The 14,527-nt window shown below is 38.2% G+C and overlaps 1 long non-coding RNA gene across 1 annotated transcript in view; it reads right to left on the reverse strand.

The window, feature by feature from the left end:
• Positions 1-13,730, reverse strand: part of LOC105946707 — a 32,977-nt gene extending 19,247 nt beyond the window's left edge. Inside the window, exon 1 of the long non-coding RNA XR_001170125.3 lies at positions 13,514-13,730. This is a non-coding gene — a long non-coding RNA (uncharacterized LOC105946707). The remainder of the gene's footprint in view (positions 1-13,513) is intronic.
• Between the last annotated feature and the right edge of the window lie 797 nt (positions 13,731-14,527).

Consider the following 14,527-nt stretch of genomic DNA (forward strand, 5'->3'; position numbering starts at 1 on the left):
GCCACTCCGTCCTCGCTTCCTGTCTCCCTTCTCTCCCTGCTGCACACCTCTGTAGTAAAGTATGGGGAAAGTATTTTTTTTTCAAAGTCCTACTTCTCTGGCAGGACAGCAAAAAGGTGGACAATGCCTTTTAACCAGTGGTGTTAATTGGGGTATACTGTCCTTTTAAGAGACAGAAGGGTTGATTCACTAAGGTGCGATAACGCTTATGGCATGTTTTTTTGCGCTAAAATTGACGCAAAAAAAGTGCGCGTTTCACATGTGCGTATTATCACATGCGTTAAGTCGCATATCGCGTGCGTTAAATAGTGTGCAACTGCATGTGTTAATTTTACCGCATTGCATTAATTCTCGCACATGATTCACAAACACTTAGACACGCTAAATATTGCATTAGTCTATGCGAAAATTAACACCTACTTGAGGCAGGCGGTAATTATAGTACAGTTCATGAGCTTTTGGCAATAAAATATGGACTTTGCAGTGTGATTTATTCAAGTATGTGTTGGCCCTAGAGTGATGCAGCCTCCAGTTTGCAGGGAAATGGTCATTTTCATAAAAGTCGTTTTACAAACATAATGGTGTGTATGGCTAATATGGCGTGCGTGCGTTAATTAGCGCGCACGACAAGTAGCGTGCTGTGTTAATTAGCACGTGTTGTGTGAAATACCGCACGAAAATAGTCTTCACGACTTATATAACGCAAACAGCATCATGTCTAAATTAATGCAAATAAACTTTTAGTGAATCGTGCGTTAAGACGTGAAGATTTTTTACCGCATGCTATAAATAGCACTCGTTTTATCTCACTTTAGCGAATCAACCCTAGGAGAACCTCCTTCTAAAATTGACTGGTTAACACTGTGAGTAAAGATACTACTATTATGGATCTGAGTTTTATCCAGTACAATTATTGCTGATACGCCCTAGCATAGTTAAAAAGGATCTCTTCATGTGATGAAAAAAATATATTTCTAAGCAACTTTCTGTTCTCTGACTCTTGAAACATTGTCAGTTCTCTCCCATGTCTGTCAAACAGCAGCCTTCTAGATTGTTTTAGGAGCCAGAACAAGAAGTTCAGATATTATAAATAGCCAGTCAAATTGATGTAAATCAATTGAAGTAAATCACCGACACTAGTTTTAAAAAATGAACCTGGCTGCATTGTACTTGCCGATAAATTTGTAATACCCTATTAATCCCCCTTTTCCTCACCTTCTCTGCCCAGTCTGCCCATTTCCCTGCACATTTACTGGTCACATTCATCCTTTACCAGCCCAGTCTGCCCATTTCCCCAACCCTTGTTTCATAGCCTCGCCCCCAAATGGGGTCATTGTCCCCCCTCCCGACCTGAAAGCCAGTATTATTATTATTTTCAAATTAGGCATAAATAAATGTAGCATGCAATTTTTTTTCATCTCTAATTCCATGTATGAACAGTTGCTATAATGTGTCCAGACAATGTTATGAGAGATCTAATAGTGCAGGAGACAAGGATACTTCTGGTAGACAATGCATTTGAATTGATACATTGTGCTATATCGATGCTCTGAAGTAAAGTTATGTATTTCAGAACTCAAAGGTCACCAGAGCTCATCTTCTGAGCTGAACTAATGCTTTTAGTAAAAGCTATTAAGGACAACTTTATAGAGAGTGCCCCTATTTATAGAAATATACATATTAACACATCACTAAATGTACCTACTGATTCGTGGATAGTGCGATGTAAAGGACTGAAACACTTTTTCTATTTTAGAAATCAATACATCTTGTTTCTGTGATACAGATTAACTATGGATCACAAAAATAATGAATATAGTCAGGGGCATATTTATATTAAGGGACACGAGGGCTAGTGTCTAGGCATGTTTGGGGGGTGGCCTATATTTTCTTTTTTTTTTAAAAAATGCCCCCAGCCTCCACTGCATATTTCCATAGGAAATCCAGCGATGGAGCTGGGGGTGAGGTGTGGGGGTCATGGGTTCAGTGGAAGCAATGTGAAAAAAAGCAATCAACGAAAGAAAAAATGAGCGTGAAGGATCACTCTCACATTTTTTACAATTATTTTTACAAAAATTTTTAAATCTTTCCATAAGTGTTCGGTAGAACTAAATTTGAACCCTAAATATGAATAGCAACCAATTAAAACTTTGGTTTCATATTTTAGTTTGTAGTTTTTAGTTTTGGGTTTCAACTGTTTCTGAGTTCATGGGCGCTATTTTTTCTGGTTTTCTTGTTTCTGACCTTGGCCTAGTCCTGACCTTATCTTGTTTGGCTTTACCTGTCCTTACCTATTCCTATAATTGGATAATTCTCCTGGCTTCCTGCCTTTAACCTCATAACTGACTCCACCGCCGACATTGTGTGTTTCAGGGTTCCATTAATTTAAATGGAAGATGCACATTGCTTGACAGCAGAGTCAATGACTGCAAGCAGTGAAAGGGTTAATCATAATTATGATAAAAGTATATTTGGTCCTTGGTTCTCAATAAACCTGTCCTCTCATATATGTATTTGGTGTATTTTGATATACAGTAAATCACATGACTTCCTTCCAGACTGACAGATTTTTCATGTTTGAAGACATCCACACCAAAATATATTGTAACCTAACACCTCTGCATTAGAATCTCAAGTGCTGGAAAGTGGTCCCACAGCACTGTATATGTTTTGTCCTCAAATATCCATAAATGTCACTACTTTTAGCGGATTTTTATCTAGATTTTAATCTGCCCCTGATGACCTGCTTTGTTAATCATTAATGTATATTTCTGTTCACACTTGTGCCGTTCTAATACTCATAAAATGATATGCTGTCAGTTTGGATAAATTTTACAGACATCGGATGTCTCTTATGAGAAGCTGGGGTGGTAACCTTCCCTTTTACATACATTTTGTTATCCATTTAATTTTTACTCACTTTACTGATATGGCTTACCAAGGAGTGAACATTTAGGGGCTGATTTACTGAGACACGAATTCGAATCCGAATTGGAAAAATTCCGATTGGAAAACGAACATTTTGTGACTTTTTCGTATTTTTTGCGATTTTTTCAGTGCCTTTACGACTTTTCGGAAATTGTCGCGACTTTTTCGGTACCAATATGATTTTCGCGAAAAAACGCGACTTTTTCGTAGCCATTACGATTCGCTCATATCTTGTCGTGACTTTTTCGTATAGAGCGCTCATAAGCGGCGGCCGAAACTTTCAGACTTAGCATGATTTTGGAAGCCTCCCATAGGACTCAATGGCACCCTGCAGCTCCAACCTGGCCCAAGAAAAGTCACCATACTGAAGCTTGAATGAATCCGAACGCTACGAAAAAATCGCAACATTTTGCGCAACTTTCGGAATGGCAACAAAAAAGTCGCGATAATTTTCCGAAAAAATCGCCAAATACCGATCATTACGAAAAAAACGCAATCGGACGCATTCGCCCAGTTCGTGAGTAAGTAAATGGGCCCCTTAGTTTTCTACTAAGGCTTCCATTAAATCAGTTGGCTACAGTGATTGTTGCACCCCTTTAGCATTATGTGCAAATCATTTAATTCTACTTAGCTGTCTCTGAGAATTGGTGCCAGAGGAACATTGGAAGTGGTGCTGTACTGGTAGGTAGCCTGTTTTAAACCTTTTTAAAATTGGAGTGCATCACTCACATGTTTTGGTTACACACATGGGCTGGCTGGTTTCCTAGCCTGTGGCCTATGTGCCTCCTGCTAGAAAGCCATGACCACACAGAAACCCACTGTGGCATATCAACATTTTGCTTTGGTCAGTCTGGAGCAGTTATTTTTTAATACAATGGCTGGTTGTTGGGCTGTATATTTGGCTGTATAAAATTTGTACCAATTTACTTCCTATAAGCTGACACACGTGGCGATTTTCGATCTCTCATGCGACCATCAGTCGCACGAAAGATCGTACAATCGGCCACTAACCGTTCAGGGCTGAAACGGCAGATAAGGAGGTAGAAACAATAGGATTTCTACCTCCTTCTGCCAATTCAGCCCTGAAGGCAGATTTTGATCAGGCGCCTTCTATGGCCTGGCCGATCGGCAGCCTCCTGCGATATTGGTCGACTCGCCATACACGCACCAAATATCGTACGAAAACGGGGTTTCGTACGATATTATCAGTGTGTGTATGGCCAGCTTAAGACTGGTCCCTTCAGTGTCGGACTGGCCTGCCAGGGGCTGGGATTCTCCCAGTGGGGCCCAGGGCTGTTTAAATAAATGGGCAAAAGGGGCCATTGCCCAGGGCTCACCAGGACTGGGGCCCACCATCAGACTGCTATAATGTTTGACTGAAGCATTCTCCCAAAAATTGAACCTCATTTTAATCATCTGGAGAGCTCAACATAACCATTTTACTTTCTGTACCATTTTACTTTCATGGTATTTGTGATTACAGTTTATCTGTGGGACCTCATGTCTATATCAGTAAGCACAGACATTTTCTGTATTTTCTGCCTTATTGTACTCAAGTGCCCCTGCTTGGGGGTAGTTCTATAAGAAATTTATTGGAGCAGTTGTGGGGGCCCACCGATGAGATCTTTGCCCTGGGCCCACTGGTACCAGGGGGTGGGGACTTTGCCCTTTCTGGAGTACATAGATTATTAACTCTTTTCTACTTTTTCCAGGTTCTGCTTGTGTATCATTTATTTCCAGCAGTAATGAAACTAGGAAAGAGTTAGCTTAAGATTCTGTGATGGCAAGGTTGCCAAACAGGGAGACCTTTACCCAATATGCATATCTTAACATCATGCTGATATCGGTCAGGCAGACCCATCAGAGGGCCCCATAAATGGGCAGATAAGGTGCTAACTCGGTCTAAGGGGACCAAATCGGCAACTTAAGGTTAATGTCTCACAGGGAGATTAGTCACCCACAATAAATCTCTGCTACTGTGGGCGACTAATCTCCCTGAAAAGTCTTTCCACCAGCAATAAAGGTAATCACCAGAATCTTAGGAAATCTCCTTGTGGGACATTAGCTTTAGTTCTGAATGTCTGTGTCTTTTTGGAATCTGCTATACTGATTGTTGTGCAATCTCTATGTATACAATTTTTCCCTAAGACTTGTTGATAATATTAATCAGGTGCATTTAAACAACAAATTCTCGGATATGAGAATACCAAAGTTCAAACTTTTCAGGAAGAAGAAACAGTTTCAGGGTTTGTAGCTGGTGGGCTTTTCAGGTTTTCTGGTGGGTTTTTGGTGGCCCAGTCTAATATTGGGTCCCTTAAACCAAAGCATACATTTTAGCTAAAACTTATTTGTGGTCTTTCCCTATCCAATCACCTAAACCTCATATTGATAATCGATTATATGATAGCAAGACTTTAGAGGTCATTTACAATGCAGATCAAACTGGGCAAAGTCTAAAAAAAATGCTGCAATCAGCCATAGACAAAACTGAGAATTGCCTCTGCTAAAACACATGTTGAGAATGTTATCAGCATTGTCTATTTTAGTAGCCACTACAAGTAGCTGCTACTAGTAGCTCCATGTGTCTTCACCCTTAGGCTTCACCCCACTCACCCCCTACCTGCCCCTAACTTGCATTGCATTGACACGCACAAGGGAAAAGCAGGTAGGAAGGACATGGTTGTTGCACTTCCTTACACTGCTTTCTGCAGTATTAGATTTTTGATTTGGCACTCACTGCAGACAGAGCAGACTGGGTACACAAGTGTATCCTTAGATGAGTACTTAGGGGTGTGATTTTGTGCTCCTTAGTCCTTAGTTTTGTGCCCCTGGGTTTAATAAATGAACCCTATTGTGTGAAGGGTATGCCATAGCCTTTTGCAGCTGAATGCCTACAGACATATGCACTAAATTTGATTCTAGTGTCCTCTGGAATGAATTCTACTAATAGTAAAGCCACAATTGCCTAATTTTTTATTAAAGTATGATCAATCAAGCAGTCCATGGAACATTGTTTATCAGTTTTTATCTTAGAATATTCAAACATTTTTCATAATGCGCATAACTTTGAGTTTTGCATTATTTATTGTGTGGCAAAATGCATATATACCAAAATATATGCCTGGTGGGAAAGGCTGTACTCTTTGGACATATGAAATATTAATATAGTTCATTACTAAGTGTTTCTAGTGTCTTTCTTTGGAGTCCTAACACAGGTCAAACTAAAGTAATAAACTGCATTAATATTTCATAAAATATTTTGAGACTCCTTTTTCTTTGCATACATATGTAGATATCCTGTCAATGTTATATAATATACAAAAGCCATGATTAGCCTGTAAATTATATAATTATAAATGGTGCTTAGAAATGACACTGCAGCCTATGCCTTTACTTCATGTAACAACTTGCTAACATCCTTATATTTTAGTACGGTGCATTTTTGCCATAGACATAATGGAATAAATGATCAGCAGGTGGGCTTAGTAAGATAAGCCATTTTTTATCCAGTGTTTTGAGTACAAGCCCTGTTATTGGAAGCAGGTTCTTTAGTTACAAAAGATTATCTGGTAGGTATTCTGTGGACTTGTATTAATAAATATAGTCACAATCAGCATTATATATTTAGATGCCAAATAGAGCAGTGTGCAAGACTGACCATCTCCATTCTGTATAGTATATACACTCGAATTACACAATGCAATGAAATTAATTCAATTAAATATTCACCTAGGATATTGAATATAAAGATATTGTTTTCTAATTATTTTCTAATATATTACACAAGGTACCTTTTTACCATAAGGCAATATAAATCATAGACAAAAGGTGTCCAGGCAAAGACGGAGCCTAATTTTACTGAAGTTATTCTATCAAGAAGATCTACTACTAAATTTATGTAATAAAATGCACTAAGTTTGCCCAGAAGCAGTACCCCATAGCAACCAATCACAAGGTAGCATTTACTGGTCAAATGTTTAGAAAGCAAACATCTTATTGGTAGCAAAGGGTTACTGCTCCTAGGCAAACTTATTACCTTTTATTAAATATAGGGGCTATAACCTTAACTGTCAAAATCAATGCCAGGGAAAACTTAAAAAAAACTTGGAAAAACTTGCATTTAGACTGAAAGTAAACTCTGTACATATGATTAACACCTCAATGGCACCCATAAAGGTACATTTTTAAATAAATCTAAATAATGTAAAGTTACACTTTACTGTTGGGGTATTCAAGTCACCAGCTCTAGGCATTTTCTTTTGCATTTTGTTGCCCTATAAAGCAATACACATCAGTTCTGGATATGTTCTCTGGTGACATTTTGAAAGTGTAGATTTACTTGGTTTCTGGCAAGCACAGGTTGTAGAGAAGTGAGGGTTTTGATTCCGATATGGGTGAAGAAGATCCAAAAGTTTAATATTACTATACCTCAGGCTTTAAAAGTATGAAAAATAAGTTACCAATAGAGAGAGGTGCAAACAGAGCAGAGCAGGCAGAATGCTCATTGGATCAGACTGGAGGAATTTATAGTTTAATTGTGCTGGATTGACTTGAGAATCCACCTTTATAGCTTCTAGACTACAGGTCCCATTATGCTTTAACTTTTTATAATGTGCTGGGTAATGTAGACCAGCAACATTGTTATAGCAAATGTATACCCCCTTTAAGTTACAGCATAGATGCCTTTGTTTGCATCTGAAGAGATCTAAATGAGTGATGTAGAGGACTGGTAAACTGTGTCCCTTTCTTTTTGGAAGTCCTCTAGTTATACAGACACTTATAGGGGGTCCTCAGTATAGAAGGGAAGTAAGCCCCTTTTCCTGGCTCTGGAATGACCATTGTAGTTCTATAGTTTATCCACAAGGGAACATGGAACTGTGGCATTGTAATAGTATAAAAGGCTGAGCAGCCTTCTGTTCAAAGTCCATTTTGTTTAGAATCTCACCTGGGCAGGCAGGTGAGGTACAAATGGAACCTAGGCCCAAGTTTAGGTCTAGAAAGATCAGGTTATGTTCTGTTATAGGTTGCACTAGGTGTGACAGATAGCTGTGGTGGATGGTAACAGATTGTAGTGGGATTAAGATCCCAGGTGTATTGTTGCCCAAAAGTAGGGTCCAAGTGTAAAGGCTAGATAGAGAATTGCCTGGGTTCCACTTGGGAGAGGCCTTACCCCGAAAGCTGGGAGTAACCCATTGTTGCTTTGCGGAGATAGAGTCGTATTGACCAAGTATTATGAGTTCATGCCTGATTTGTGCTATAAGAAAATCCTGCATTGTTACTTGTTATTACTCTTATATGGATCAATTTCAATAAACAGGTTAAGTTCATGAACCACTGGTGCCCTTTTTTGTGAGAATTGTAGTTGCACAACACCCTGGCCTCCAACATATGTGAGTCTTATTCTGGGTAAAGTTCTGCATAGATAACGGTTGTGTGAGTACCAATTTGCCTTAAGCTTACAGTGGTATAAATGCATCAAAAACAACAACAAATAACAAGCCTCTTTTTTTGAATAATTGATTGACAGTCACACGTTTGGTCTCCACTCTGTGGGAACTGGTTTTATACCTTTACTTTCCCCGTAGCATGGTTTCTACATCCTGTATTAAAGAACTGAAGCTTTGAAATGCTAATGTATTAAAAGGCTCCCTCTTCCTCCTTTGAAACATCCAGCATATTAATTCTTAAAATGCATTAAGATCTTTGCAGTCCCTTCCTAAGTATTTTGTGGGTTTTTTATGACATTAAGGGAAAAACATCATAAAAACCCAACAATCAAAAGGCATGTTCTTGTTAACCCGTGATGTTGTATATTTTTGCTTGTAAAAAAACAAATTCCTAATTTTTCCAATGTACAGATAAACTCATTGAAGCACATGTACATACTCACCTAAATAGACCTTCTAACACTGCTACATTAAATAACCACAATGAACACAAAATAATGACACCAGGGGAAAAAAACATTGGGACAGAACATAAGTTTTGAGGCTGATTTTCTTGACCATACATATGAAAAATGTTAAATCTGTTTCAAAAACAGAAGAAATGGGGTTTTTGTTTGCAATTGCTATGATACATGAGCTTTGAAAAACTGCCAAAATATCCATACGGGAATACCTAATTTACATAAATTATTATTTCTATTTCATATCACTTCACTTGATAGGGAATTTCACAATCTGACTGTAATTACACTAAAGAAACTCTTCATATACAGATGATTTAATAATTTCCTCTCTCCTCCAGTATCAAGGGATGTCCTCTTGTCACCTGCACTAGTTTGTAGTAAAGGTCTTAAAATGTTCATACTGACCATGTTTATATTTAAACACAACGATCATATCCCCTCTAATGTCCCTCCTCCTCCTAATAATAATAATTATTATTATAGTTGTTAATAGCATGTATTTATAAAGCGCCACCATATTCCACAGCATTTCACAACAGATGCACAGGTTTACATATAGGTATCAATCAATACCGAAGGTAAAGAGGGCCCAGTTCAATAGAGCTTACAATCAAAAATGAGAAAAACCTATGAGACATAAGGTCCAGGAGTCAGCAAAGTGAGAGATGTGACATTGAGTTTTCCATTTAGCAAGTGGCAGTGGTATATAGTATATGCTAAAAGAATGCTTAATTAGATGAGGTAAAGCTTCTCTAAAGAAATGTATTTTAAGAGATCAGTTAAAGGGAGGAAGATGTCCTGGGTGACCCCACTCCTGTGCCACAGCTCCTTTCACCTTTGACATCATCCAGAGGGAGGGGAACAATCTGAGTAGTGTGTGGTTAAAGTGCCTGGAGAATGCTGAGAGCCCCATAGGACATCTGGGAAGGAAGGAGGACCTCTGGTAGCCATTCAGTTTAAAAAAAAAAGGCTCAGGTTACATAGCAGATAGCAGATAAGCTCTGTAGAATACAGAGCATATCTGTTATCTACTATGCAACCTGTGTCATTTAGGCCCATTTCAACTTCACTTGTATGTATGTATGTATGTATGTATAACTTTATTTATAAAGCACCACAAGGGTACGCAGTGCTGTACAATCTTACAATATACAGAATTACGCACAGGGAGGACAAGTGTTATAATAAATAAATACAATAAATAAGTATAAATACACAGGGAATAAGTGCCATGTGGTATGAGACACAGTAGGGAGGTCCCTGCCCCGTAGAGCTTACAGACTAAGTGGTTGGGTAACATACAGGCACAAATTGGAAGGTAAGAGTGCACTAGGTATGGGCATTTGCCCTTAAAGTGGATCTGTCACCCAGACACAAAAAGCTCTATAATAAAAGTCCTTTTCAAATTAAACATGAAACCCAAAATAATTTTTTTATTACCACATCCAAACCCATTATAAAAGCATTTTAAAATCCTAGCTGTCAATCATATAATGCCTGCCCCGCCTCTATGCCTTAGGCATAGAGGTGGGGCAGACAGATACTTTCACTTTCAATTCAGAACTTCTTAGATGTCGCTGCCCTCCTCACATTCCCCCTCCCTCCTCACCATCTAATTGTGTAACCAGTGCATGGACATGGGCATCAGGTCCCTCCATACTGGCACAGAAACAAGATTTTGGCAGGATGCAATGCCTGCTTTGATAACAGTGTCCACAAAATGGCCCCTGCCTGCTTGCTGCAATTGTGAATTCCAAGGCTGAATAAGATAAGATTTAAATAATTTACATAAAGTAAGTAAAGTTTATTTTGCTTGCCAAACACAATAGAAAACAATTTTAAATTATTTCTTAAGGTGACAGGTCCGCTTTAAGCGCAGGAAGGGTGAAGACATACTGAGCTACTTAGTAGAAGCTACTTGACACGGCTACTAAATGCTATAACTTGTCATAGACAATGCAGAGAACTGCCTGCTAAACACACATAGAGACAGGTATCTGTAAATGGTCAGCATTTTTTTAGTAGCCATGACAAGAAGCTGCTACTAGTAGCTCCGTGTGTCTTCACCCTAATGACTGCCCCCCATAGCTATACAGCAGCTTATAAACTATAATAGTCTTTCTGAAGCAAACACAACAGTTTACCATTTCAGGGCAACAGTACATTATATTTTACATACTTTAAAACACTTTTATTTTTTGGTGTTCCTGATGTATATCACTCAGTGCCCACTAAGTGGAGGAACCATGCTAAGTACATTGGAGGGTTCCCAGGGTTGTCTTATCGCCAACAGGCACCTTGTTCATGGTAAAGTGTGCTACAAAGTCATTTGTAGTCATTATATATATATATATAAATATGTTGATATATCTACTGACTCTGGGGGCCAAGTGCAAATACCAACTTTCCCATCCCTTATAACCACCCCCGGTGCTACCAGCAATCAGAGAGAAATATTAGAAAAAAAAAGTACAACAAATATGGCAAATATATTTTTTTCTTGTTTAAACATTTTAATAGACTGAAAAGATTCAAACACTCATATGATTTTAGGTTATGCTGTATTTTAACGCAGAAGAACATTATTATTTAATATAAGGTCACATGATTCCTAAACATAATGGAATATGTGTTTGTTTCGTCTCTACATTGGAAGCGTGTGATACAAATATGATATTGCCTATTCCCAGGTGCCAAGAGAGTGAAAATATTGCATCTAACCTCAGTCTGGATGCAGTAGTAATCTTATTTGGAGAACACCAGCTGCGTAAGGATAGAGTGTGAATCTGACTACATGGACTTATTTATGGTGTATAATCAAATCACAAAATCTATACTTTTCACTATGCAGTCCTCTGCTACTTACTAAATAATTGATCAGAAATAGTCCCAATGCACATGTAGCAAGAAAGATACACATTTTAATGCTTACTCAGTGCTGAAAATGGGAGGAGCTTGGTGGGGTGCCATCTCTCCACTTCTGTTTTTTGGGTAAAAGTTATTGTATGTTTTTGCCTCCAATTCAGAATGAGTGGTGATGGGACAGGAAGGAAACATTTGCCAAATGCTAGGGGGAAACTGTCATAAAATGCTAAAGCCACTTTGTCATAATTTGCTGGGACTGTTTTGTTTTGGAAATGTTGGCACAAATGTGTTATGACATGCTGGAGTCACAGTGCAAGAGGGGGTCACAAAGCTATTTCATGTTTGGGGGGGGTCACAGTACTGTCCTATGCTGAGTGTGCTGGAAGTCACTAAGACATTAATATCTCGGTTCTCTGACACTTGTTTCTGGAAACCATTGTATACATTTATGTTGCAGACAATAGTAAGCATGTACTGTATGAGTCAAAAGTAGGAATGGCCTGTGTGATATGGGTGACATTCAAAAGTCGGGTTTTATTGCAGAAACTAGTTACACAGGGGCCGATTCACTAAAGTCCGAACAAACGAGTGATATTTATAACATGCATTAAAAATATTATCACTTATATTATCACATATTTTGAGAATTAACGATCAATTCACTAAAAGGACGTCACTCTAGGGCAATCACATACTTGAAAAAATACGACTGCAAACTCCATCTTGTCAGCACAGACAATCACCAGCTGCAATGTTGTTTAGTAACGCCTACTCCTGGGATGCGTCAGTTTCACAGTAATTATCGCCACATTTTATGCTTTTAACGCTTCAAATATGTTTGTGACTTATGCATTAGTATTATTTCTATTCAATAATTATCTCAATGCGATGCAAATAACGTTTCCGATAATTCACTTTTTTGCGCATGCAATATGAGTAGTAACGCATGCGAAATTACTTTGATGAATCGGTACTTAATGATCAAACACTTTTTAATGCATAAAACTATGCGTTTAGCGTTAACAACCTTTAGTGAATTGGCCCCATAGTGCTTTACAGTAATATTACATCAGGGTATTTCAATTAACAAACAAAGGTTATAGAAAGAAGTACTTATGACTGCCCCCCCCCCCCCAATTTTACTATATCATCCTGTAACGCCCTTTTATTAGATTTTAAAGGTATAGGACATTTTCTGAGCCCTGGGCAACTGGGACTTTAAAGCTGTCTCACACTGCATTATAGATTGCAACAGACAAGGTATTATTTCATATCTAAATGGGCCTAGAATTAGCTTTTGCATTATTCACAAGATCTCTCGGAGCTCTGTAGTCTCTGTTCAGCTGTGTAAAATGTCTGCCTGACACACTTAACAATTTTATTTCATTCTAATTTACTTTGCTTGCACTATTGGCTAACTAGTCCCAGAGGATGTCTATGCCTGTTTTGACACATTAGGCAAAGATTTAAGAAGTCAGAATGGCAATATTGAATGCTATAATACATTTAAGTCTGAGTGATGTACTGGAGTCATATGCTGTTCTGTATTGCTAAAGATGATACTGTCACTTTGTATAGCACAATCCTGTCAATTGTCTTTACATTATGTACATTCATTTTATGAACTGAAATCCCTTACAGAGCTGGCACACAATTTTCACAAAATAAAAACTGAATTACAAAATATTTAATATTGCACAAAATGATTTTCAAAATCGTAAATTCATTACTTAGACAGCAGTGTTGCATACCTAGAGGCTCACAATTCTGATATCAAATAACATTTTATTGTGAAATAAATTGGCTTACCATTTAAAAGACAACAAAACATGTGTCTATCGGTGTACCTCCTTTAAGAGCTGCAAGTTTGGCAGGCATTATCTGCAGCATTTTGTAACCTCTTCTGTTCCGACAATTTTTATATCAGTTTTGCTATGTTTAATCATAGAGAGTGGCATAACAACTTGGTGCTCATCACAACCCCTAACTGCACCCTTCCCCCAGCTCCACACTCCCTACCTGCTTACTTTTAGGTAGGAGATCGGTGAAGGAGGGGGGATCTCTTTAGTTAAAGATTAAGGAGTCTGCAGGTGTGCTTTCTCTATAGTTATACCACTGATCACAATTTAATCACCATTAATTCCACTATTCCATCATTAATCCTGCAAACATGGCCTAAGTTGATTAATTTGAAAAGATGTGATAAAATGGTTGCAGGGCTTGATAGCTAGAATGGACACCAGGCAATTTGTTAAAGGAGTTGTTTACTTTTAAATTAACTTTTAGTTTGTTGTAGAGAGTGCTATTCTGAAGCAATTTGTAATTGGTCATTATTTTTTATTATTTGTGTTTTTTTAACCATTTAAAAGCTGAAAAGTCTGAAGAAGAAAGCAAATAATTAAAACGATAAAAAAAAATAAATACTGCAGACCAATTGAAAAGTTGCTAAGACTTATACTATAACATACTGTGATAACATACTTTGATAAAGCTTTTTAGTATTTGATAGGCAGGACCTCAAATAAGGGTGACTGACTGAGTGGTATGGGGGGCGATTGGGGTGGCAGTGGTGATTCGGTTAGGTCACTAAGTGACTTTGGAGAATATTGGTCTGGTATATAGATCAGTATTATAGGAATCGAGATGATGTTGTATGGCCACAATTGGGCCCACCCAAGAGAGTTCCTTATTTGGCTACACTTACAAACGGCCCGATACACCCTGTTAACTAACTACCCACAACCCGTAATCAAGCAGTGCAACAACCTTATATGCACTACATACTAACTCTTTTGCTTATAGTACCTTAACCCTCTGATAACC

The sequence above is a fragment of the Xenopus tropicalis genome, chromosome 2 (assembly GCF_000004195.4).
Source record: "Xenopus tropicalis strain Nigerian chromosome 2, UCB_Xtro_10.0, whole genome shotgun sequence".
NCBI classification, from domain to species: domain Eukaryota; kingdom Metazoa; phylum Chordata; class Amphibia; order Anura; family Pipidae; genus Xenopus; species Xenopus tropicalis.